The following is a 27,036-nucleotide window of genomic DNA, read 5'->3' on the forward strand; positions in this document are numbered from 1 at the left end:
TAAATAGCTTTGCTTAAAAACTTTCCCTTGATTGGACGACTTTCAAAAGCAATGGGTCTTTCATCTTGCATTAGAACAGCACCAATTCCATTTCCTGAAGCATCACATTCCACAATAAAGGTTTTTGTGAAGTCCGGTGTAGCTAAGACCGGTGCTTGGCACATTGCCTCTTTAAGATGTTCAAAGGCCTTTGTTGCTTCCGGAGTCCATGAAAATGAATCTTTCTTCAATAATGTTGTTAGAGGTGCTGCTATTCTCCCATAATTCTTAACAAACTTGCGATAATACCCTGTCAACCCAAGAAATCCTCGCAGATGCTTTATGGATGTGGGGATTTTCCATTCCTTAATGGCTTTAATTTTGCTAGGGTCTACCTTAACTCCTTCATGAGATACAATATGACCCAAATATTCCACCTCCTGGACTCCAAAGAAACATTTGGATCTTTTTGCATATAATTGTTTCTCCTCCAATAGTTGTAGCACCCTGTCAACATGTTCAACATGATCCTTCCAAGACTTGCTGTAGATTAGTATATCATCAAAAAATACTAACACAAATTTTCTAAGGAATGGTTTGAAAATTGAATTCATCAAACCTTGAAATGTTGAAGGTGCATTGGTAAGGCCAAAAGGCATGACCAAAAATTCATAATGACCCTCATGAGTTCTAAATGCTGTTTTCGGAATGTCTTCAATCTTCATTCTGATTTGATGATATCCCGAACGAAGATCCAACTTGGTGAAGTAAATTGATCCATGCAATTCATCCAGTAATTCATCAATGACAGGAATGGGGAACTTATCTTTAATAGTGAGCTTGTTGAGCTCCCTATAATCTGGACACATGCGCCATGATCCATCCTTCTTGTGCACCAATACTACTGGAGCTGAGAAAGAACTTTGACTCGGTTGAATTATACCAGCCTCTAGCATTTCTGCAACCATACGTTCAATTTCACTTTTTTGGACATAGGGATATCTGTACGGCCTGATGTTTGGAGGAACACTTCCTGGAATCAGATGAATAGCATGATCATGATCACGCATAGGTGGGAGACCTTTGGGAGTCTCAAATACCTTGGAATGATTGTCCAGGACTTTTTGGAGATCTGGAGAAATAGATGATTCCAATGTGGAAACATCTAGCGAACATAATTGTGCAATTACACCTCTTTGCTCCTTTTTTAGAAGCTTTGTCATGCCATTAGAGCTGATTATCTTTCCTGGTTTCCCTGCAATACCCCTTAATTCAACTTCCTTTCCTTCCATAGAAAATTTCATGAAAAGTTCTTGAAAATTAAAAGCTATTGTACCCAAGGATTGTAGCCATTGGACTCCTAGTACAACATCAGCACCTCCCATTGGAATGGAAAGCATTGGGCTAGTCAATACATATTCTCCCATGGATAGCTTGATATTATGGCACTTTCCAGAACAATTTATTGTTCCTCCATTTGCAATCATCACTTGACACTCTGGTGCTGGATATAGGAAGCAATTCAATTCTTTTGCTACCCTACAATGAATAAAATTGTGGGTGCTTCCTGAATCAATCAACACTATTACCTTTTTCTTCTTGATTTGTCCTTCTATCTTGATGGTTTGAGGAGTGGTAATTCCCGCCAATGCATTACAAGATATGGTCGGATTTATTTGTTCTTCATCTAGGCTTTGTTCCTGGAATATATCCTCTTCTTTTGACCTTTCTTGCTCCTTTTCTTCTTCCTCTTCACAATCTATGTAGAATAATTTCTTCTCAGCACACTTATGACCTTTTGTGTATTTGCTATCACAATTGTAACAAAGCCCTTTTGCTCTTTTTTCTTCCAATTGTTGTGGTGTCAACCTTGTAGGTTGTGGAAGACTATGGGCAACAACACTTCCGTCTTTATAGTTGTGAGTGGTATGCTTCCTAGTTGCCATAATTTTGCTTTCCATTTTTCTTGCTAACCTGAATGCCTTCTCTAATGAATCAGGTTCCCAAAGGCGCAACATCATGTTGGATATTATCCTTTAAAGACCCTATGAACACATCAATCCTATGCTCCTCTGGAATATCTTTTACCCTTATGTTCAATTTTTGGAACTCCTCAATGTGCTCCATTATTGAACCCTTTTGTTTGAGACTTATCAATTGGCTAAAAAAAGTGTTGCTTTTTGTATCCTCATAATGTGCTATCAATTCTTCCGTAAAAATTGCCCAAGTGATAAATTGTTTACGAGAACAAAGCCATTGATACCATACAAACTGATTTGGTTCCAAATATAAAGTTGCCATACGTACCTTTTGTGTGTTTTGCACATTATTGAGATCGAAGAATTGCTCCATCTGTAATATCCATGTGGCGGGATCCTTGCCATCAAACTTCCTCATATCGATTTTTGGAACATGGTGAGTCTTCGATCCAACATTAGAGTCTATGGAATCATGATTAACATTTCTTTTGTTCTCATCATGAGTTTCCTTTACTACCTTTTCACCATTAGTGACCCTTTCTTGTAGCAACTTCTTCAATTCATCCATCTTATCATCCATGCCATCAATTTTAGCGTCCATGCCATTCACCTTAGCTTCCATGCCCTTTATCTTAGATTCCACGCCATTTATCTTAGATTCCATGCCATTTATCTTAGATTCCACGCCACTTATCTTAGCTTCTGTTAGCTTTTGTGAGCGTGACATTTGTTGCACTTGTTCTTGTAATTTTGATATATCATGTAGCATTTCTTCCTCTTCTTCATGAGTCATGCTAGAGCTTTCAGGTTCCTTACTAGGTGTTTGCATTTTCTTTCCTCGGGGCATCAGTTACCGATAATAATGCTTTACTATGCCCTTTGAATTCCGTTAAACCAAGCTTACACAAAAATTAAAAAAAAAACTACACACCTTTTTTCACTTTATAGAAGCCTGATATTGAATCTGATGTATCTCTGTAATTTTGGATCATCCAATTCTGAAATTTCTACCTGTAGTAGCCTTCTGCGTCCTCTTTCCAATGCCACAAGTCTGAGCCAAATTGGATTCTCCAAGGAAGAGTTATGTGAAATCTCCCACAGTGACTTGCTTTTAGACTGGTTCAGTAGAGCGAACTTGTACGACGTGCCACGAGTCACTGTTTCAACCTTTGAATCTAAAACACACATAAAAGAAACTACAGTCCGTCCTCTTTCTGTACCTTTTTACGAAATTTCAATCCGATCCTCAGAGAGAGAGTTATGACGATTTTCCCCAGGTCACCTGTTTTGAATGTAATTCAGGAGTCTGCAAAAAGACCAACTTCCTCAGATCATATCTCCGAAAATATTACGCGAAAAGCTCTGAAATTTGGACCCAAGGTTCAGCACCAATTCTTCTCAAATGGGTTTTTTTTTGACTTCTGAAACGTCACAGAAAAAAAGTTATAGCGAAAATTCCACGATGACCTGTTTGGAGCAGCGAAACCCTAGAATCCAAAGCTCTGATACCAAATGTTATGAAACCAGCTCAACAAAAGATAGAAAAGATAGATCCACGCCTTAGAATTCAGCCTCTTCGAGGGGAAACCTCCTTTAAATTACATAAATGAACAATTCTTGGATGATACAAATGACAAAACCTCCTTTCTATATATAGGAGTCTAAGGAGTCACAATATAATCCAGCCGACCTAACAATAATAATATAAAGCCACAAAAATAACAATAGAGGGATTCTATGGGGCACAGAAATAACAATATGGGGGTAATAGGGGCACAACAATATAAATAGGGGGTATAACTACAATAGTAATGGGGTAATCACTAGTATTATAGGGACCTAACATTGACAAAGGAACCAGTCGATCGTTAGGGATCCTTCCCAATGTGCCGATAACATTGAGAAGGAAAACCATTCACATGAATGTAATGGTAGTCCAAGGACCCCTGGATTATAATCTACTCCTTGGACGAGACTATATTTATTGCATGGGAGCCATTGTCTCCTCACTCTTTAGAGTAATGTGTTTTCCGCATGAAGGGAGAGTGGTCAAGCTTGTAGACCAGCGTTCATTCCCTGGTTCACACATAGCAAATAGTCATATACCAACCCTGAATGGTATTTTCACGCAAGGAATGTCTCATCAATCCCCAGTCCGTCCTCCTGATGAGCTCGAGTGATTCGGAGGATATGACTGAAACACAGGGGGCATGCACCCTAGCCTGTTTCGACGGGAAAACCTTGGGTATAGGGTAGGTTTCCGCGAAGGATATATGACTGGCTGACACACCCGTCCATTTTGGAAAATGGGATTAGACCGGAATAAGATACCTCCGTTAGAAGGTAGGCCTTTCCCGATAGAACAAATGTTTTGTCTGCAAATTGAAGGGTAACCTGGAAAAGGTAGGCCTTTCCCGATAAAACAAATGTTTTGTTTGCAAATTGAGGGGTAACCTCGAAACTCTGCTTCACTATACTTGGGGGCATGCAAACCTTTTGGCATGCAAGCGAAGAGCGACCATTTATTTTTTAAATTTATAGGTCCTCTAACACTTTAAACTCGTAGGATTGGTCTTTTCCTAACTTGCATAAAGAAAGGATGCGGGGAAAGCTTTGAAAAAATTTCCGTTTTTATATGAGACATCCTTATTATACGACTGGATCGAGCAGTTTTAATGCGGAATTCAAGCTCGTTAAAAAATAAACATAAGCAATGAGCAAATGTTCCCCCAGAGTTTAAGCTCATTAAAAAATGAACCAATTTCTGGTAAATAACCTTCGTGAATGTATTATCACCAGCCTTTGAAGCCTTGGTCGTGTTCTCATCATCACCTCCACTCTGTATTGGCCGATCATTCACCTCCATTTGATTGTTTACCCTTTTTGAGGAAAAGCTACGAAGAGTGATCGTGTTAGCCATCCTTATGACACTGCCGTGATTGGAAAATTCCAAACCTTACCTGGAATAAGCTGCTACTCGAATTTATCACTTGTTCCTCAAAAAACGAGTCTCCTTTAAGCTCTTTTCAACTGACTCGTAAAATATGAAAAGATTGCCGAGCAATTGGCCTCTCCAGCTCGTTAAAGGGACCGGAAGTGCTATCCCTCCTTTAGATTTTAATATTTTTGGACTTGAGGGATTATTACACAAAAAGATCGAGCGCTTGTTTTGTTCGGCTTGTTAAAAGTACCGAAAGTTCATCCCTTTTGTATTGTTTTATACTTTTCGGACTCAAGGGATTATATGACGAAAAAGGATTATTGGAGTTTTCTTTACGTCCCTTTTTCAGACTCTCTAAAATTGAAAAGGACCGAGTTATCCTTGTCGTTAAACTCGTTAAAACCGAATAGCGACAAACTTGTCCATACAGACAAGAACGAGTTTCACTATCGCTAGGCTTGTTAAAACATAGCGATGGGTTTGCTCGAAGGGCAAATTATAGAACAAGCATATGTTATCCTCCTCAAGCTTGACAAAAATAAAGAGGTACTGGTCAGCAATGACTGGGGAAAAATTGGGAAGAAAACTTGAAGAAACTTTATCGGTAGCAAGTCGCTCTTGAACATGACACTTTCACTCTGCATCCGAGTCGGGTTGGGTTGTTCCATTCACTGGTCACATCACCATGGTTCTGTCACACCATCCATATTTGGGGTTAATGCTACCAATCCATCATGTCAGTGTCGCCGATATGTTCAAGAGAAGTTTCTCAGAGAATTCACCTGTGTCTCACCCACTGCAATACATTTACGCTCTATTCTTTCATGACCGCCACCCTGAACCTTATATCACGAGATTATTTTCACCTCCATTAAAATCATTTGCTCCGTTCCGTGTCATTGATGTGGGATTCACTAAGGCCCTCCTATGACGGACCGCTTCTTGTCGACATCAACTTATTATCCAAGAAGTCGATCTAGGAACAACCCTTTCAGTACTTTGAAGCTTGCATGCCTCAATGGCAAGTTTCTCACTTCCGGCGACAGGTTTACATCAATGGCCTTCGACCGAAAGATTTTGCGTGGTGTTCGACACCAAGTCCCTTATTCACACCACGTGAATTGGACTGTAGTACCTTGAGGGTCATCATCATTAATGGTGATTCCTCTCGTGCCTGTTACCAGCTTACATCATTGGCTGGTAATCCGGCGATGTCTTTCCATGTTCGACTCCAGAACATCTCTCACATGGATCGACTTGTACTTTGAGTGAAGATCGAACGAGATTGAAGACCCCGGATCTAGTTTCATCCATCCGGGTTGCGATATATATTCAGGAAAATAAAGACATCAAATGTACATCATTACTGCACATATAATCATCCAACCTAAGGGATGATGGCTTTACCAGAATCAACAGTCTACACTCAGACGATTGTCTGTCTTTTGTACATGAAAATGAACTTATAAAGCTGAGCATGGGAATGCCCGCCTCAGCTAGATCATGAAAATATTATGAATATAATGTATTGTATTGTATCTTATTACAGGTCGCCTTCCAGCTTGAAAGAACTTCAGATCCTCATGATAAAGCATTTCACCCGACATCAACAGATTAACGACCTCATGCTTTAGGGAGCAACTGTTATAGACATTTTTGGGCACTGAAACCCCAATCTTAAATGTCCATAAATCAAGGGCTCTTAAGTCACTAAAATTGTTGTTCCAACCTCTAAAAGAACAAGGTCAACTGATTACATCTTCTCCCAGAAGTTCTCCATGAAAAACTGCTCAGAACTAGTCAAAACTGGACCATATCACCTGCTCCATGGTGAAAGTGCACTGCATCCCACCTAAATACACACAGGAGGTGCGATGCATCTTGAAAAGCCCTTCTATGGGGTGCGATGGGCAAGAGTGGACAAATGGCAGGGTCAATCTGCAAGGTGGAGGATCATGGAATCTTCTAGAAACTTCTCCTGTGACACTTGCCTCTCTGCATTCGCCCTGGGATGAGTAAGAGATCATCAATCTCCAAGTGGAATCAAAACTATCAGAGAGAGGACACTAATCAAATCTCAAAAGCTGACTCACCCTCCTTGCAAACATCTATATATGGATCCCTCATCCCAGAGATCTAGAGGCTGGAATTTTGTATCTTGTAAGGAAGTGTTGTTGGTTTCTTGGTGCAATATCATAGTGTTGGGTGATCTAAGCTTTTCATCAGGTGAAGAAGGGCTTTCTTGCTAAGAAGATGACGCTGGGTCAGAACAATTGGTTGTAATCCTCTTTGCTATTTCTTGATTATCAATAAAGCTATTCAAGTTTTCCTCCACATTCTTGTATGGTTGATGATATATGCATTTGTGTGGTCAATATATATCTGGTCCTATGTTTTTTTTGATAATGGATCTATGTTCTTGGATAGAGTTATGCTGCTTTGATTATACAGGTGCTCTTTGAAGCTGGGTAGACGAGGAAGCGAGTGGCAAAGATCTATCAGAAGGGAGAGGAATCAAGCAAGGAACCAAGCGCAAGACAGAGGTTGGTCTCCTTTATTCCCCTCTTATCTATTTCTCATAAAGGAAAAGGCGAAGCCTAATCGAATCATCATTTAGGGTGTTTGATGAACACCACAGATGAAATGTCATCACATGATTCGACGGGTCTTCACCCGGATTTCCATTAAACTTAGGAATATCTGACGGAAGTTTATGCGGAATCGCTGGCCACCAAGGGGCGTAAGCAATTGGATCGTTCATTAGCCGCTTTAGATCTAGTAAGTCTAAAGTTGCCACAAAGGGTAACTGTTGATTCAGGTTTGGCGAAGCATACCCAGGATAGTATGGAATGGCCTGAGGAGTTGGTCTTTGCATACTAGCATAATGCATTTGATGCTGGTAAGTTTGGTAAGGTTGATGGGCATAACCATTGTAGAATGGTTGATTTTGACCGTTTTGAATATACGACTGCCCATTATTTGCAAAGATTTGTTGCTCAGATCCTTGGTATACTTGTTGGAATAAAGGATACCACTACAATATCAAGTAACTGAGAAGAAGAAGGAGAAGAAGAAGAAAGAGAAGAAGAAGGAGGAGCCAAAGGCGAAAAGGGGCGACCAGGCGTCGTCTAGCGAAAATCCACACACTGCACCATCCAGGCCAAAATCGCCATGTGTCATTTGCAAAGGAGACCACTATCATCGAGATTGTCCTTGCATCCCTCGAATCTTAAGGGATTGGTCTCCTCGTTTGCACAATCTGCTGTCATCAACCTCTGATGGTCATGTTGAAAGTACACCATCAACTAGTGAAAGTGAAGCCCCTGGACAAAAAGGAAGATGTATATTTCCTTGTAAACTGTGTGAAGGCGATCACGCTGTCCACCGTTGTCCCTTCTTAGACGAGGATAAAAGAGTTTTGGACAACCGTCCGGTTTCACCGTTACAGCTTCCTCCTGGATATAAGAAGCTCTTGCCGAGTTCGTCACTAATTGAAAATCCGGCTGACACTCCCTTGTGGTCGGCCGAAGCGTCTATCATTGAAGATAAACCATTTGAATCGACACGAGACGAAAGTCAAAAGGTCGAGGCGGCAGTTGACCCGATCTTGCCTTCAGAGGAGCCATCTTCAGATGATACAGTCACCGAAGAAAACAAGAACGACACCGTTCAAATTCTCTTCGTAAGCACAGACTCCGATGAACATGGGGGCAGTCTACCCGTTCCTTTACTGCAGGAAGGAAGTTCGTCAGAGTCATATCCGGCCGTCTATTCGGTCCCACCTCCAAGCAACCTAGTTGTTTCCTTCGATTGGAATCTACTAGGCAGACCCCGCTTACCGGCTAGTGTACCATTTCAAATCATTGCTCAAATATACAGAATGGTCATGGCCGGTACCATCATAGATGAAGGGGCTTCTGTGAGTATCCTTTCCTCAACTGCTTGGAAAGCGCTTGGTTCGCCATCGCTTTTGCCTGAGATGAGAAATCTAACAGGCTTTGACCAAAGAACCAGTCGACCGTTAGGGATCCTTCCCAATGTGCCGATAACATTGAGAAGGAAAACCGTTCACATGAACGTAATGGTAGTCCAAGGACCCCTGGATTATAATCTCCTCCTTGGACGAGACTATATTTATTGCATGGGAGCCATTGTCTCCTCACTCTTTAGAGTAATGTGTTTTCCGCATGAAGGGAGAGTGGTCAAGCTTGTAGACCAGCGTTCATTCCCTGGTTCACACATATCAAATAGTCATATACCAACCCTGAATGGTCTTTTCACGCAAGGAATGTCTCATCAATCCCCAGTCCGTCCTCTTGATGAGCGCGAGTGATTCGGAGGATATGACTGAAACACAGGGGGCATGCACCCTGGCCTGTTTCAACGAGAAAACCTTGGGTATAGGGTAGGTTTCCGCGAAGGATATATGACTGGCTGACACACCCGTCCATTTTGGAAAATGGGATTAGACTGGAATAAGATACCTCCGTTAGAAGGTAGGCCTTTCCCGATAGAACAAATGTTTTGTCTTCAAATTGAAGGGTAACCTAGAAAAGGTAGGCCTTTCCTGATAAAACAAATGTTTTGTCTGCAAATTGAGGGGTAACCTCGAAACTCTGCTTCACTATACCTAGGGGCATGCAAACCTTTTGGCATGCAAGCGAAGAGCGACCATTTATTTTTTAAATTTATAGGTCCTCTAACACTTTAAACTCGTAGGATTGGTCGTTTCCTAACTTGCATAAAGAAAGGATGCGGGGCAACTTTGAAAAAATTTCCGTTTTTATATGAGACATCCTTATTATACGATTGGATCGAGCAGTTTTAACGCGGAATTCAAGCTCGTTAAAAAATAAACATAAGCAATGAGAAAATGTTCCCCCAGAGTTTAAGCTCATTAAAAAATGAACCAATTTCTGGTAAATAACCTTCGTGAATGTATTATCACCAGCCTTTGAAGCCTTGGCCATGTTCTCATCATCACCTCCACTCTGTATTGGCCGATCATTCACCTCCATTTGATTGTTTACCCTTTTTGAGGAAAATCTGCAAAGAGTGATCATGTTAGCCATCCTTATGACATTGCCGTGATTGGAAAATTCCAAACCTTACCTGGAATAAGCTGCTACTCGAATTTATCACTCGTTCCTCAAAAAACGAGTCTCCTTTAAGCTCTTTTCAACTGACTCATAAAATATGAAAAGATTGCCGAGCAATTGGCCTCTCCGGCTCATTAAAGGGACCAGAAGTGCTATCCCTCCTTTATATTTTAATCTTTCTGGACTTGAGGGATTATTACACAAAAAGATCGAGCGCTTGTTTTGTTCGGCTCGTTAAAAGTACCGAAAGTTCATCCCTTTTGTATTGTTTTATACTTTTTTGGACTCAAGGGATTATATGACGAAAAAGAATTATTGGAGTTTTCTTTACGTCCCTTTTTCAGACTCTCTAAAATTGAAAAGGACCGAGTTATCCTTGTCGTTAAACTCGTTCAAACCGAATAGCGACAAACTTGTCCATACAGACAAGAACGAGTTTCACTATCGCTAGGCTCGTTAAAACATAGCAATGGGTTTGCCCGAAGAGAAAATTATAGAACAAGCATATGTTATCCTCCTCAAGCTTGACAAAAATAAAGAGGTACTGGTCAGCAATGACTGGGGAAAAATTGGGAAGAAAACTTGAAGAAACTTTATCGGTAGCAAGTCGCTCTTGAACATGACACTTTCACTCCGCATCAGAGTCGGGTTGGGTTGTTCCATTCACTGGTCACATCACCATGGTTCCATCATACCATCCATATTTGGGGTTAATTCTACCAATCCATCATGTCAGTGTCGCCGATATGTTCAAGAGAAGTTTCTCAGAGAATTCACCTGTGTCTCACCCATTGCAATACATTTACGCTCCATTCTTTCATGACCGCCACCCTAAACCTTATATCACCAAATTGTTTTCACCTCCATTAAAATCATTTTATCCGTTCCGTGTCATTGATGAGGGATTCACTAAGGCCCTCCTATGACGGATCGCTTCTTGTCGACATCAGCTCATTATCCAAGAAGTCGATCTAGGAACAACCCTTTCAGTACTTTGAAGCTTGCATGCCTCAATGGCAAGTTTCTCACTTCCGGCGACAGGTTTACATCAATGGCCTTCGACCGAAAGATTTTGCGTGGTGTTCGACGCCAAGTCCCTTATTCACACCACGTGAATTGTATTGTAGTACCTTGAGGGTCATCATCATTATCGGTGATTCCTCTCGCGCCTGTTGCCAGCTTATATCATTGGCTGGTAATCAGGTGATGTCTTTCCATGTTCGACTCCAGAACATCTCTCACATGGATCGACTTGTACTTTGAGTGAAGATCGAACGAGATTGAAGACCCCGGATCTAGTTTCATCCATCCGGGCTGTGATATATATTCAGGAAAATAAAGACATCAAATGTACATCATTACTGCACAGATAATCATCCAACCTAAGGGATGATGGCTCTACCAGAATCATCAATCTACACTCAGACGATTGTCTGTCTTTTGTACATGAAAATAAACTTATAAAGCTGAGCATGGGAATGCCCGCCTCAGCTAGATCATGAAAATATTATGAATATAATGTATTGTATTGTATCTTATTACAGGTCGCCTTCCAGCTTGAAAGAACTTCAGATCCTCATGATAAAGCATTTCACCCGACATCAACAGATTAACGACCTCATGCTTTAGGGGGCAACTGTTATAGACATTTTTGGGCGCTGCAACCCCGATCTTAAATGTCCATAAACCAAGGGCTCTTAAGTCCCTAAAAGTGTTGTTCCAACCTCTAAAAGAACAAGGTCAACTGATTACATCCTCTCCCAGAAGTTCTCCATGAGAAACTGCTCAGAACTAGTCAAAACTGGACCATATCACCTGCTCCATGGTGAAAGTGCGCTGCATCCCACCTAAATACACATAGGAGGTGCGATGCATCTTGAAAAGCCCTTCTATGGGGTGCGATGGGCGAAAGTGGACAAATGGCAGGGTCAATCTGCAAGGTGGAGGATCATGGAATCTTCTAGAAACTTCTCCTGTGACACTTGCCTCTCTGCATTCGCCCTGGGATGAGTAAGAGATCATCAATCTTCAAGTGGAATCAAAAAATATCAGAGAGAGGACACTAATCAAATCTCAAAAGCTGACTCACCCTCCTTGCAAACATCTATATATGGATCCCTCATCCCAGAGATCCAGAGGCTGGAATTTTGTATCTTGTAAGGAAGTGCTGTTGGTTTCTTGGTGCAATATCATAGTGTTGGGTGATCTAAGCTTTTCATGAGGTGAAGAAGGGCTTTCTTGCTGAGAGGATGACGCTGGGTCAGAACAATTGGTTGTAATCCTCTTTGCTATTTCTTGATTATCAATAAAGCTATTCAAGTTTTCCTCCACATTCTTGTATGATTGATGATATATGCATTTGTGTGGTCAATATATATCTGGTCCTATGTTGTTTATGATAATAGATCTATGTTCTTGGATAGTGTTATGCTGCTTTGATTATATAGGTGCTCTTTGAAGCTGGGTAGACGAGGAAGCGAGTGGCAAAGATCTATCAGAAGGGAGAGGAATCAAGCAAGGAACCAAGCGCAAGACAAAGGTTGGTCTCCTTTATTCCCCTCTTATCTATTTCTCATAAAGGATAAGGCGAAGCCTAATTGAATCATCGTTTAGGGTGTTTGATGAACACCACAGATGAAATGTCATCACATGATTCGACGCGTCTTCACCCGGATTTCCATTAAACTTAGGAATATCTGACGGAAGTTTATGCGGAATCGCTGGCCACCAAGGGGCGTAAGCAATTGGATCGTTCGTTAGCCGCTTTAGATCTGGTAAATCTAAAGTTGCCACATAGGGTAACTGTTGATTCAGGTTTGGCGAAGCATACCAAGGATAGTATGGAATGGCCTGAGCAGTTGGTCTTTGCATACTAGCATAATGCATTTGATGCTGGTAAGTTTGGTAAGGTTGATGGGCATAACCATTGTAGAATGGTTGATTTTGACCGTTTTGAATATACGGCTGCCCATTATTTGCAAAGATTTGTTACTCAGATCCTTGGTATACTTGTTGGAATAAAGGATACCACTACAATATCAAGTAACTGAGAAGAAGAAGGAGAAGAAGAAGAAAGAGAAGAAGAAGGAGGAGCCAAAGGCGAAAAGGGGCGACCAGGTGTCGTCTAGCGAAAATCTAAACATTGCACGATCTAGGCCTATATCGCCATGTGTCATTTGCAAAGGAGACCACTATCATCGAGATTGTCCTTGCATCCCTCGGATCTTAAGGGATTGGTCTCCTCGTTTGCACAATCCGGTGTCATCAACCTTTGATGATTATGTTGAAAGTACACCATCAACTAGTGAAAGTGAAGCCCCTGGACAAAAAGGAAGATGTAGATTTCCTTGTAAACTGTGTGAAGGCGATCACGCCATCCACCGTTGTCCCTTCTTAGACGAGGCTAAAAGAGTTTTGGACGACCGTCCGGTTTCACCGTTACGGCTTCCTCCTGGATATAAGAAGCTCTTGCCGAGTCCGTCACTAGTTGAAAATTCGGCTGACACGCCCTTGTGGTCGGCCGAAGCGTCTATCATTGAAGATAAACCATCTGAATCCACACCAGACGAAAGTCAAAAGGTCAAGGTGGCAGTTGACCCGATCTTGCCTTCAGAGGAGCCATCTTCAGATGATATAGTCACCGAAGAAAACAAGAACGACACCGTTCAAATTCTCTTCCTAAGCACAGACTCCGATGAACATGGGGGCAGTCTACCCGTTCCTTTACTGCAGGAATGAATTTCGTCAGAGTTATATCCGGCCATCTATTCGGTCCCACCTCCAAGCAACCTAGTTGTTTCCTTCGATTGGAATCTACTATGCAGACCCCGCTTACCGGCTAGTGTACCATTTCAAATCATTGCTCAAATATACAGAATGGTCATGGCCGGTACCATCATAGATGAAATGGCTTCTGTGAGTATCCTTTCCTCAACTGCTTGGAAAGCGCTTGGTTCGCCATCGCTTTTGCCTGAGATGAGAAATCTAACAGGCTTTGACAAAGGAACTAGTCGACCGTTAGGGATCCTTCCCAATGTGCCGATAACATTGAGAAGGAAAACCGTTCACATGAACGTAATGGTAGTCCAAGGACCCCTGGATTATAATCTACTCCTTGGACGAGACTATATTTATTGCATGGGAGCCATTGTCTCCTCACTCTTTAGAGTAATGTGTTTTCCCCATGAAGGGAGAGTGGTAAAGCTCCTAAACGAGATTTCATTCCCCGGTTCACACATAGCAAATAGTCATATACCAACCCTGAATGGTCTTTTCACGCAAGGAATGTCTCATCAATCCCCATTCCGTCCTCCTGATGAGCGCGAGTGATTCGGAGGATATGACTGAAACACAGGGGGCATGCACCCTGGCCTGTTTCGACGGGAAAACCTTGGGTATAGGGTAGATTTCCGCAAAGGATATATGACTCGCTAACACACCCGTCCATTTTGGAAAATGGGATTAGACCGGAATAAGATACCTCCGTTAGAAGGTAGGCCTTTCCCGATAGAACAAATGTTTTGTCTGCAAATTGAAGGGTAACCTGGAAAAGGTAGGCCTTTCCTGATAAAACAAATGTTTTGTCTGCAAATTGAGGGGTAACCTCGAAACTCTGCTTCACTATACCTAGGGGCATGCAAACATTTTGGCATGCAAGCGAAGAGCGACGATTTATTTTTTAAATTTATGGGTCCTCTAACCCTTTAAACTCGTAGGATTGGTCGTTTCCTGACTTGCATAAAGAAAGGATGCGGGTAAAAGCTTTGAAAAAATGTCGTTTTTATATGAGACATCCTTATTATACGACTGGATCGAGCAGTTTTAACGCGGAATTCAAGCTCGTTAAAAAATAAACATAAGCAATGAGCAAAAGTTCCCCCAGAGTTTAAGCTCATTAAAAAATGAACCAATTTCCGGTAAATAACCTTCGTGAATGTATTATCACCAGCCTTTGAAGCCTTGGTCGTGTTCTCATCATCACCTCCACTCTGTATTGGCCGATCATTCACCTCCATTTGATTGTTTACCCTTTTTGAGGAAAAGCTATGAAGAGTGATCCTGTTAGCCATCCTTATGACACTGCTGTGATTGGAAAATTCCAAACCTTACCTGGAATCAGCTGCTACCCGAATTTATCACTCGTTCCTCAAAAAACGAGTCTCCTTTAAGCTCTTTTCAACTGACTCATAAAATATGAAAAGATTGCCGAGCAATTGGCCTCTCCGGCTCATTAAAGGGACCAGAAGTGCTATCCCTCCTTTATATTTTAATCTTTCTGGACTTGAGGGATTATTACACAAAAAGATCGAGCGCTTGTTTTGTTCGGCTCGTTAAAAGTACCGAAAGTTCATCCCTTTTGTATTTTTTTATACTTTTTTGGACTCAAGGGATTATATGACGAAAAAGAATTATTGGAGTTTTCTTTACGTCCCTTTTTCAGACTCTCTAAAATTGAAAAGGACCGAGTTATCCTTGTCGTTAAACTCGTTAAAACCGAATAGCGACAAACTTGTCCATACAGACAAGAACGAGTTTCACTATCGCTAGGCTCGTTAAAACATAGCAATGGGTTTGCCCGAAGGGAAAATTATAGAACAAGCATATGTTATCCTCCTCAAGCTTGACAAAAATAAAGAGGTACTGGTCAGCAATGACTGGGGAAAAATTGGGAAGAAAACTTGAAGAAACTTTATCGGTAGCAAGTCGCTCTTGAACATGACACTTTCACTCCGCATCAGAGTCGGGTTGGGTTGTTCCATTCACTGGTCACATCACCATGGTTCCGTCATACCATCCATATTTGGGGTTAATTCTACCAATCCATCATGTCAGTGTCGCCGATATGTTCAAGAGAAGTTTCTCAGAGAATTCACCTGTGTCTCACCCATTGCAATACATTTACGCTCCATTCTTTCATGACCGCCACCCTAAACCTTATATCACCAGATTGTTTTCACCTCCATTAAAATCATTTTATCCGTTCCGTGTCATTGATGAGGGATTCACTAAGGCCCTCCTATGACGGATCGCTTCTTGTCGACATCAGCTCATTATCCAAGAAGTCGATCTAGGAACAACCCTTTCAGTACTTTGAAGCTTGCATGCCTCAATGGCAAGTTTCTCACTTCCGGCGACAGGTTTACATCAATGGCCTTCGACCGAAAGATTTTGCGTGGTGTTCGACGCCAAGTCCCTTATTCACACCACGTGAATTGTACTGTAGTACCTTGAGGGTCATCATCATTATCGGTGATTCCTCTCGCGCCTGTTGCCAGCTTATATCATTGGCTGGTAATCAGGTGATGTCTTTCCATGTTCGACTCCAGAACATCTCTCACATGGATCGACTTGTACTTTGAGTGAAGATCGAACGAGATTGAAGACCCCGGATCTAGTTTCATCCATCCGGGCTGTGATATATATTCAGGAAAATAAAGACATCAAATGTACATCATTACTGCACAGATAATCATCCAACCTAAGGGATGATGGCTCTACCAGAATCATCAATCTACACTCAGACGATTGTCTGTCTTTTGTACATGAAAATAAACTTATAAAGCTGAGCATGGGAATGCCCGCCTCAGCTAGATCATGAAAATATTATGAATATAATGTATTGTATTGTATCTTATTACAGGTCGCCTTCCAGCTTGAAAGAACTTCAGATCCTCATGATAAAGCATTTCACCCGACATCAACAGATTAACGACCTCATGCTTTAGGGGGCAACTGTTATAGACATTTTTGGGCACTACAACCCCAATCTTAAATGTCCATAAACCAAGGGCTCTTAAGTCCCTAAAAGTGTTTTTCCAACCTCTAAAAGAACAAGGTCAACTGATTACATCTTCTCCCAGAAGTTCTCCATGAAAAAATGCTCAGAACTAGTCAAAACTGGACCATCTCACCTGCTCCATGGTCAAAGTGCGCTGCATCCTACCTAAATACACACAGGAGGTGCGATGAATCTTGAAAAGCCCTTCTATGGGGTGCGATGAGCGAGAGTGTACAAATGGCAGGGTCAATCTGCAAGGTGGAGGATCATGGAATCTTCTAGAAACTTCTCCTGTGACACTTGCCTCTCTGCATTCGCCCTGGGATGAGTAAGAGATCATCAATCTCCAAGTGGAATCAAGAACTATCAAAGAGAGGACACTAATCAAATCTCAAAAGCTGACTCACCCTCCTTGCAAACATCTATATATGGATCCCTCATCCCAGAGATCTAGAGGCTGGAATTTTGTATCTTGTAAGGAAGTGTTGTTGGTTTCTTGGTGCAATATCATAGTGTTGGGTGATTTAAGCTTTTCATGAGGTGAAGAAGGGCTTTCTTGCTGAGAGGATGACGCTGGGTCAGAACAATTGGTTGTAATCCTCTTTGATATTTCTTTATTATCAATAAAGCAATTCAAGTTTTCCTCCACATTCTTGTATGATTGATGATATATGCATTTGTGTGGTCAATATATATCTGGTCCTATGTTGTTTATGATAATAGATCTATGTTCTTGGATAGTGTTATGCTGCTTTGATTATACAGGTGCTCTTTGAAGCTGGGTAGGCGAGGAAGCGAGTGGCAAAGATCTATCAGAAGGGAGAGGAATCAAGCAAGGAACCAAGCGCAAGACAGAGGTTGGTCTCCTTTATTCCCCTCTTATCTATTTCTCATAAAGGAAAAGGCGAAGCCTAATCGAATCATCGTTTAGGATGTTTGATGAACACCACAGATGAAATGTCATCACATGATTCGACGGGTCTTCACCTGGATTTCCATTAAATTTAGGAATATCTGACGGAAGTTTATGCGGAGTCACTAGCCACTAAGGGGCGTAAGCAATTGGATCGTTCGTTAGCCGATTTAGATTTGGTAACTCTAAAGTTTCCACAAAGGGTAACTGTTGATTCAGGTTTGGCGAAGCATACCCAGGATAGGATGGAATGGCCTGAGCAGTTGGTCTTTGCATACTAGCATAATGCATTTGATGCTGGTAAGTTTGGTAAGGTTGATGGGCATAACCATTGTAGAATGGTTGATTTTGACTGTTTTGAATATACGGCTGCCCATTATTTGCAAAGATTTGTTGCTCAGATCCTTGGTATACTTGTTGGAATAAAGGATACCACTACAATATCAAGTAACTGAGAAGAATAAGGAGAAGAAGAAGAAAGAGAAGAAGAAGAAGGAGCCAAAGGCGAAAAGGGGCGACCAGGCGTCATCTAGCGAAAATCCACACAATGCACCATCCAGGCCTAAATCGCCATGTGTCATTTACAAAGGAGACCACTATCATTGAGATTGTCCTTTCATCCCTCGAATCTTAAGGGACTTGTCTCCTCGTTTGCACAATCTGGTGTCATCAACTTCTGATGGTCATGTTGAAAGTACACCATCAACTAGTGAAAGTGAAGCCCCTGGACAAAAAGGAAGATGTAGATTTCCTTGTAAACTGTGTGAAGGCGATCACGCCGTCCACCGTTGTCCCTTCTTAGACAAGGCTAAAAGAGTTTTGGACGATCGTCCAGTTTCACCGTTACGGCTTCCTCCTGGATATAAGAAGCTCTTGTCGAGTCCGTCACTAGTTGAAAATCCGGCTGATACGCCCTTGTGGTCGGCCGAAGAATCTATCATTGAAGATAAACCATCTGAATCCACACGAGACGAAAGTCAAAAGGTCGAGGTGGCAGTTGACCTGGTCTTGCCTTCAGAGGAGCCATCTTCAGATGATATAGTCACCGCAGAAAACAAGAACGACACCGTTCAAATTCTCTTCGTAAGCACAGACTCCGATGAACATGGGGGCAGTCTACCCGTTCCTTTACTGCAGGAAGGAAGTCCGTCACAGTCATATCCGGCCGTCTATTCGGTCCCACCTCCAAGCAACCTAGTTGTTCCTTCGATTGGAATCTACTAGGCAGACCCCGCTTACCGGCTAGTGTACCATTTCGAATCATTGCTCAAATATACAGAATGGTCATGGCCGGTACCATCATAGGTGAAGGGGCTTCTGTTAGTATCCTTTCCTCAACTGCTTGGAAAGCGCTTGGTTCACCATCGCTTTTGCCTGAGATGAGAAATCTAACAGGCTTTTACAAAGGAACCAGTCGACCGTTAGGGATCCTTCCCAATGTGTCGATAACATTGAGAAGGGAAACCGTTCACATGAACGTAATGGTAGTCCAAGGACCACTGGATTATAATCTACTCCTTGGACGAGACTATATTTATTGCATGGGAGCCATTGTCTCCTCACTCTTTAGAGTCATGTGTTTTCCGCATTAAGGGGGAGTGGTCAAGCTCGTAAACCAGCTTTCATTCCCCGGTTCACACATAGCAAATAGTCATATACCAACCCTGAATGGTCTTTTCACGCAAGGAATTTCTCATCAATCCCCAGTCCGTCCTCTTGATGAGCGCGAGTGATTCGGAGGATATGACTGAAACACAGGGGGCATGCACCCTGGCCTGTTTCGACGGGAAAACCTTGGGTATGGGGTAGGTTTCCGCGAAGGATATATGACTGGCTGACACACCCATCCATTTTGGAAAATGGGATTAGACCGGAATAAGATACCTCCGTTAGAAGGTAGGCCTTTCCCGATAGAACAAATGTTTTGTGTGCAAATTGAAGGGTAACCTGGAAAAGGTAGGCCTTTCCCGATAAAACAAATGTTTTGTCTGTAAATTGAGGGGTAGCCTCGAAACTCTGCTTCACTATACCTGGGGGCATGCAAACCTTTTGGCATGCAAGCGAAGAGCAACCATTTATTTTTTAAATTTATAGGTCCTCTAACCCTTTAACCTTGTAGGATTGGTCGTTTCTTAACTTGCATAAAGAAAGGATGCGGGGCAAAGCTTTGAAAAATGCCGTTTTTATATGAGACATCCTTATTATACGACTGGATCGAGCAGTTTTAACGCGGAATTCAAGCTCGTTAAAAAATAAACATAAGCAATGAGCAAATGTTCCCCCAGAGTTTAAGCTCATTAAAAAATGAACCAATTTCTGGTAAATAACCTTCGTGAATGTATTATCACCAACCTTTGAAGCCTTGGTCGTGTTCTCATCATCACCTCCATTCTGTATTGGCCGATCATTCACCTCCATTTGATTGTTTACCCTTTTTGAGGAACAACTGCGAAGAGTGATCCTGTTCGCCATCGTTATGACACTACCGTGATTGGAAAATTCCAAACCTTACCTGGAATCAGCTGCTACTCGAATTTATCACTCGTTTCTCAAAAAACGAGTCTCCTTTAAGCTCTTTTCAACTGACTCGTAAAATATGAAAAGATTGCCGAGCAATTGGCCTCTCCAGCTCGTTAAAGGGACCGGAAGTGCTATCCCTCCTTTAGATTTTAAACTTTTTGGACTTGAGGGATTATTACACAAAAAGATCGAGCGCTTGTTTTGTTCGGCTCGTTAAAAGTACCGAAAATTCATCCCTTTTGTATTGTTTTATATTTTTTCGGACTCAAGGAATTATATGACGAAAAAGGATTATTGGAGTTTTCTTTACGTTCCTTTTCTAGACTCTCTAAAATTGAAAAGGACCGAGTTATCCTTGTTTTTAAACTTGTTAAAACCGAATAGCGACAAACTTGTCCATACAGACAAGAACGAGTTTCACTATCGCTAGGCTCGTTAAAACATAGCGATGGGTTTGCCCGAAGGGAAAATTATAGAACAAGCATATGTTATCCTCCTCAAGCTTGACAAAAATAAATAGGTACTGGTCAGCAATGACTGGGGAAAAATTGGGAAGAAAACTTGAAGAAAATTTATTGGTAGCAAGTCGCTCTTGAACATGACACTTTCACTCCGCATCCGAGTCGGGTTGGGTTGTTCCATTCACTGGTCACATCACCATGGTTCCGTCACACCATCCATATTTGGGGTTAATGCTACCGATCCATCATGTCAGTGTCGCCGATATGTTCAAGAGAAGTCGCTCAGAGAATTCACCTGTGTCTCACCCACTGCAATACATTTACGCTCCATTCTTTCATGACCGCCACCCTGAACCTTATATCACCAAATCGTTTTCACCTCCATTAAAATCATTTGCTCCGTTCCGTGTCATTGGTGTGGGATTCACTAAGGCCCTCCTATGATGGATCGCTTCTTGTCGACATCAGCTCATTATCCAAGAAGTCGATCTAGGAACAACCCTTTCAGTACTTTGAAGCTTGCATGCCTCAATGGCAAGTTTCTCACTTCCGACGACAGGTTTACATCAATGGCCTTCGACCGAAAGATTTTGCGTGGTGTTCGACGCCAAGTCCCTTATTCACACCACGTGAATTGTACTATAGTACCTTGAGGGTCATCATCATTATTGGTGATTCCTCTCGCGCTTGTTAACAGCTTACATCATTGGCTGGTAATCAGGCAATGTCTTTCCATGTTCGATTCCAGAACATCTCTCACATGGATCGACTTGTACTTTGAGTGAAGATCGAACGAGATTGAAGACCCCAGATCTAGTTTCATCCATCCGGGCTGCGATATATATTCATGAAAATAAAGACATCAAATGTACATCATTATTGCACATATAATCATCAAACCTAAGGGATGATGGCTCTACCAGAACCATCAGTCTACACTCAGACGATTGTCTGTCTTTTGTACATGAAAATAAATTTATAAAGCTGAGCATGGGAATGCCCGCCTCAGCTAGATCATGAAAATATCATGAAGATAATGTATTGTATTGTATCTTATTACAGGTCGCCTTCCATCTTGAAAGAACTTCAGATCCTCATGATAAAGCATTTCACCCGACATCAACAGATTAACGACCTCATGCTTTAGGGGGCAACTGTTATAGACATTTTTGGGCACTGCAACCCCAATCTTAAATGTCCATAAACCAAGGGATCTTAAGTCCCTAAAAGTGTTGTTCCAACCTGTAAAAGAACAAGGTCAACTGATTACATCTTCTCCCAAAAGTTCTCCATGAAAAACTGCTCAGAACTAGTCAAAACTGGACCATCTCACCTGCTCCATGGTCAAAGTGCGTTGCATCCCACCTAAATACACACAGGAGGTGCGATGCATCTTGAAAATCCCTTCTATGGGGTGCGATGGGCGAGAGTGGACAAATTGCAGGGTCAATCTGCAAGGTGGAGGATCATGGAATCTTCTAGAAACTTCTCCTGTGACACTTGCCTCTCTGCATTCGCCCAGGGATGAGTAAGAGATCATCAATATCCAAGTGGAATCAAGAACTATCAGAGAGAGGACACTAATCAAATCTCAAAAGCTGACTCAGCCCCCTTGCAAACATCTATATATGGATCCCTCATCCCAGAGATCCAGAGGTTGGAAATTTGCATCTTGTAAGGAAGTGCTGTTGGTTTCTTGGTGCAATATCATAGTGTTGGGTGATCTAAGCTTTTCATGAGGTGAAGAAGGGCTTTCTTGCTGAGAGGATGATGCTGGGTCAGAACAATTGGTTGTAATCCTCTTTGCTATTTCTTGATTATCAATAAAGTTATTCAAGTTTTCCTCCACATTCTTGTATGATTGATGATATATGCATTTGTGTGGTCAATATATATCTGGTCCTATGTTGTTTATGATAATTAGATCTATGTTCTTGGATAGTGTTATGCTGCTTTGATTATATAGGTGCTCTTTGAAGCTGGGTAGACGAGGAAGCGAGTGGCAAAGATCTATCAGAAGGGAGAGAAATCAAGCAAGGAACCAATCGCAAGACAGAGGTTGGTCTACTTTATTCCCCTCTTATCTATTTCTCATAAAGGAAAATGAAAGTAGTTTTACTTTGTTTGTTTCTAAGGTAACTACTAGCCTTAGTGGGACTAGTAGCTCTGCATAGACACTAGTTTTCTCGATAACATGGAGTCAATGAAGAACACTATTTTCATGAATTCTCCTTTTGAGCAATGGCATTTAAGAGGAGTTGAATAACTTTTATTAGATTATTATAAACAAAATACAAAAGAAACAACCAAAGATTAGAGTTTATGAAATCAGTAAAAAAAAAATTGTGCTGGTGGCAGCGATGCTAGGGAATGTGAAGATTGCGTCTCGTGACTTTGCTCAAATAAATCAGTGAAAAAAGAAAGGAAATAAAGCTTCTCCTCGGATTTTATGTCCCACATAGGAAATTCATGTGATTTGTAGATGTGAATGTACCACATTTTGTATTTCACATATATACATTGAAAGAGTATCTTGTGTTTAATGTTGGAATACAACATTATTAATTATATCATTATAAGAAGCAATATGGATGTATCTTATAAAGATATCAACTCACACCAGCAAGGCAATGATACAACTTTAGAGACAAATCAATAGGAGGCCATGAACAATTATGTATGTTTTAAGATGACTAGCGAAACAAAATTGTGAATTTGGTTACAAAGGAGAGCATATTTTGAAGTTTGCAAGAGGTATTTATGAAGGTCCATGGGAGGTATCAGTACATTACAAACCTTAATTAAATAAAATGCTTGTAAAACAAGAAACTAAAGTGCTAGAAAATAAAGAGTAAAGAAATAATTGCGGTAACTAACCTTTTACAATCATTGACAATGGATTATATTAAAACACACACGCAAAAATAATGTGAGAAATTAGATAAATCATAGTTGATTCTTTGAAGAAAAAAATACAGAAATTGAATTGTAGTCAAAGAGGAAAATGTATTGTGTGATTGTTGACGAGATATGTGGCAAATCTTTCTCTTTCAAAGGAAAATTATTTTGTGGAGAGAACTTCAACAACTCTAAATTCAAAGGTAGAAGATCAACATGATAAAAGAATGTTTTCAGATTTAAAGGCAAGATTTGAGCAATCAATTAGAGGAATGAAGGTGGTCAATCAACATCAATGAATCAATTCCAGATTTCTTGCAATTAATTTGGAAGTGCTTTTATTTTTTAAATATATTATTAGAATTTTATTCCTGAAAGTTTGTAAAAGTTTAGGATTAATGTTTTCCTATATATTGATTCATTTGTAATAAGCAAGGGTTGGCTTTTGATGCCAAAACCCTGCCATTTTTGTAATGATTTCTATTACAAGATTTTTAATTGAAGGTTTCTAGCTCCAGTTCATGACATAATTTGTTTTTTCTGTATGTTTTTCCAATGATTTCATAATCTATTTCTTCATATATTCAATGTAACATAGGAGTTAGGGTAAGGCTAAGTTAGGTATTAACTTCCCTGATAGCCCATTGCAAAGTTATAATCTACACTGAGATTAGCTAGTTAAACAATATGTTTAAATTAGCTCCTCTACATCATTTAATTGTTGCCTTCTGTCTTCTCTTGAATATATATTTGTTTGGCTATAGAATTCTTCTACACACATCTACTATATCTGGTTGATTAAGTATTCAATATGAATGTTTAATTATCATATATTCTCTTCTATTCCTCTACCAAACTCTCTAAAGTTATGTTATTTTGTCATATTTGGACGTCAACACTTTGATAAGGTTTCAACAAGAGAGGGATTTATTTATGAGCAGAGATTGGATATTCATCATTAACCACCTACAACAAATAATAGATCTGGCCATTGTGCTTCATAGGCTATTGTCCAGTGACAATGAGCATCGTTAGAAAAAACCTCGTAACGCTTGAGGGATCCCCCTTTGGTTTGAGGGCCAACTTGAATCTAAAGTTTGATCAAGTTGGTTTCTTGGCGTAGTTTCACAACCAAGAACTGCCTTCGATAAACAGACACAACATTTGGTGCCATTGCCAGGGAGCGAAGTAATGAAGAAATCTTTCCCCGAAGAATGATCAAGACTATATCTATTCCTTGCTAGTGAACAAGGAGTAGGCATTTGATATTGGTTGCAATTCCTTCACTTGGCGGCTCCACTTTGTTTATATGGTGATTCCATTGGGTTATCAATTCCACTGGTTCCATATGTCAGATGCCTTTACTGATGTGCTTGTGCAAGGCTCAGTGATGGTTGCAGTCAACAGTATATTTTTCTTCCTCTTAAGGAAAATAACTATGCAATCTTCAAAGTTCTTCAATATTTTATGTCTCAACAACTTATTGATCTTCACCGATAAGTATCAACAACTCATGGAATTTAATGTTTATAGTGTATATTCTTGTTAGATTTTTAGCTACATGCAAGGTGGTCTGCTAGTTAATCCAATGCTCACATGGTTGCATTGGAAGCATGATTACACCTAACAGTGTACAATTTTAGCTCAGTAAAGTAGGTGTGTGTGCAAATAGATCAGTTGGTTCCAGTGTGCAGTATATGGATTTTTTGCAATTTATGAATGGAGTGATTTCAACAGTGTTAGTATACAATAGATCAGTTAATTTTAAATCTTCTTCGCCAATAATTTTCAGAATTCAGTTTGTAATGTGTGATTTCCATAATGAATCAATTTCAGTTTTCAGATTGCAGTTTCAGGTCACAGGTTTTATGACTTGAATCCAAGCAAAATAGATGCAAGGAACAAGTCTATAGGTTCTTTGCATCATACAGAGGGAAGCAGTCCCCAGTTGGAGCCGATGCTGTAGTTTTTTCTTGTCAAAGAAAGGCTACAATTTTTTTCAAAAGATTGCGAGTTTATTCCCTAGCCAAACCATCCGACATATACAAATTTGACAAGGTAAATGGTTCTTATGCATATTTATAGGCCATGTTTAATAAATCCTTTGATTTTAAATAAATTTTAATTTTATAAAAAATTTATTATATATATTTTTCTAAATATATATATTTAATTTATAAAAACTTTTTGTTAAAAAATTCGGTTGATACATGTTATATGTCGAAGTCTCCATTCCATGCCAGCCATATATGTTATCGAGGGTCACAAACCAAATATAAAATTATTTATTTAATTTATAAAAACTTTTTGTTAAAAAATTCGGTTGATACATGTTATATGTCAAAGTCTTCATTCAATGCCAGCCATATATGTCACCGAAGGTCACAAACCAAGGCAACGCTTAATACAAAATCACCAAGCTTAAGGGAGGAGCCCACAAGGAGCACTACGAATTATACAACGTGTTAAAATATCTTGTCGCTAGTTGGAATTATAAAATGTATTACTTACATTTGCTTGCTGCATATGGGATAAAGGACACACAAATAATTAAGTGCCAAGGCGTTGTTCCAAAATAACTCTAGTTAAATGCTAAAGAAAACACACAAATGTCAACAACATAATGCACATCTCAGCCTTTGATATTCAAATGCAGTTGTCGTCCTTCAAAAAATGCTTTAGATGTTATAGAGAGATTATTCACTGGAAAAATATTCATTAAATAATGATGCACTTTATTTTCAACTCGCAGTTTAAAATGATCCAAATGTAAGTGTGAAATCAACGGTGGAGGAACAAAAGATAAAATACCTGTAGTTTTCCATGGTGGGAATTGGCTATTAAAAATCAATGATTGTTGTTAATTTGCGCAACCCCCTTGCTTTCCGAGCATGTCTGGAATTTCAAATCCGTTTCGCTCGTCAAACAAACATTTCATGACGTTTTTGTATTTTCTATCCACTTCATTTTACGTTCTAAGTAAATTTGGAAATGTCAACCTCCCTAATTAGACAACCACTTTCCAAATTGTTTCATAGAGTGTAGAATGCCAACTAAAAACTGTAGCCTCTACCAACTAAAAACTACAACCTCTCCTCAGTTAAGAGAAATACCTCGTTTTCACAAATGTTGAGCGCATTGAATATTTTCCCTACACACATTGCTAATTGAGAAATTAAATAAATGGATACAAAGGAGTTATCAATTTCTATTGCTTTGAAACCATAGTATAAGTCTATTCGAGTTTTAGGGTAAGGAAAGCCTTCTTCGGCATGGAAACCATTGGAACTTGGCCTAATGACTACATTTCAGTTCTGAAATATCATCAACCTAAAGTTTTACAAGTCCAAAATAAAAGCTAATGCCTTTGACCTTTAACCAGTTAACACTAGACAGTTATGCTGAAAATTTTCTCTGCAGTCCAACATGAAAGAACAAGATCAATGAATCATTTATGTGGAATTGTGA

The sequence above is a fragment of the Pinus tabuliformis genome, chromosome X, assembly GCF_031772625.1.
Source record: "Pinus tabuliformis cultivar Carrire ecotype Pingquan chromosome X, CPIR1, whole genome shotgun sequence".
Lineage (NCBI taxonomy): Eukaryota > Viridiplantae > Streptophyta > Pinopsida > Pinales > Pinaceae > Pinus > Pinus tabuliformis.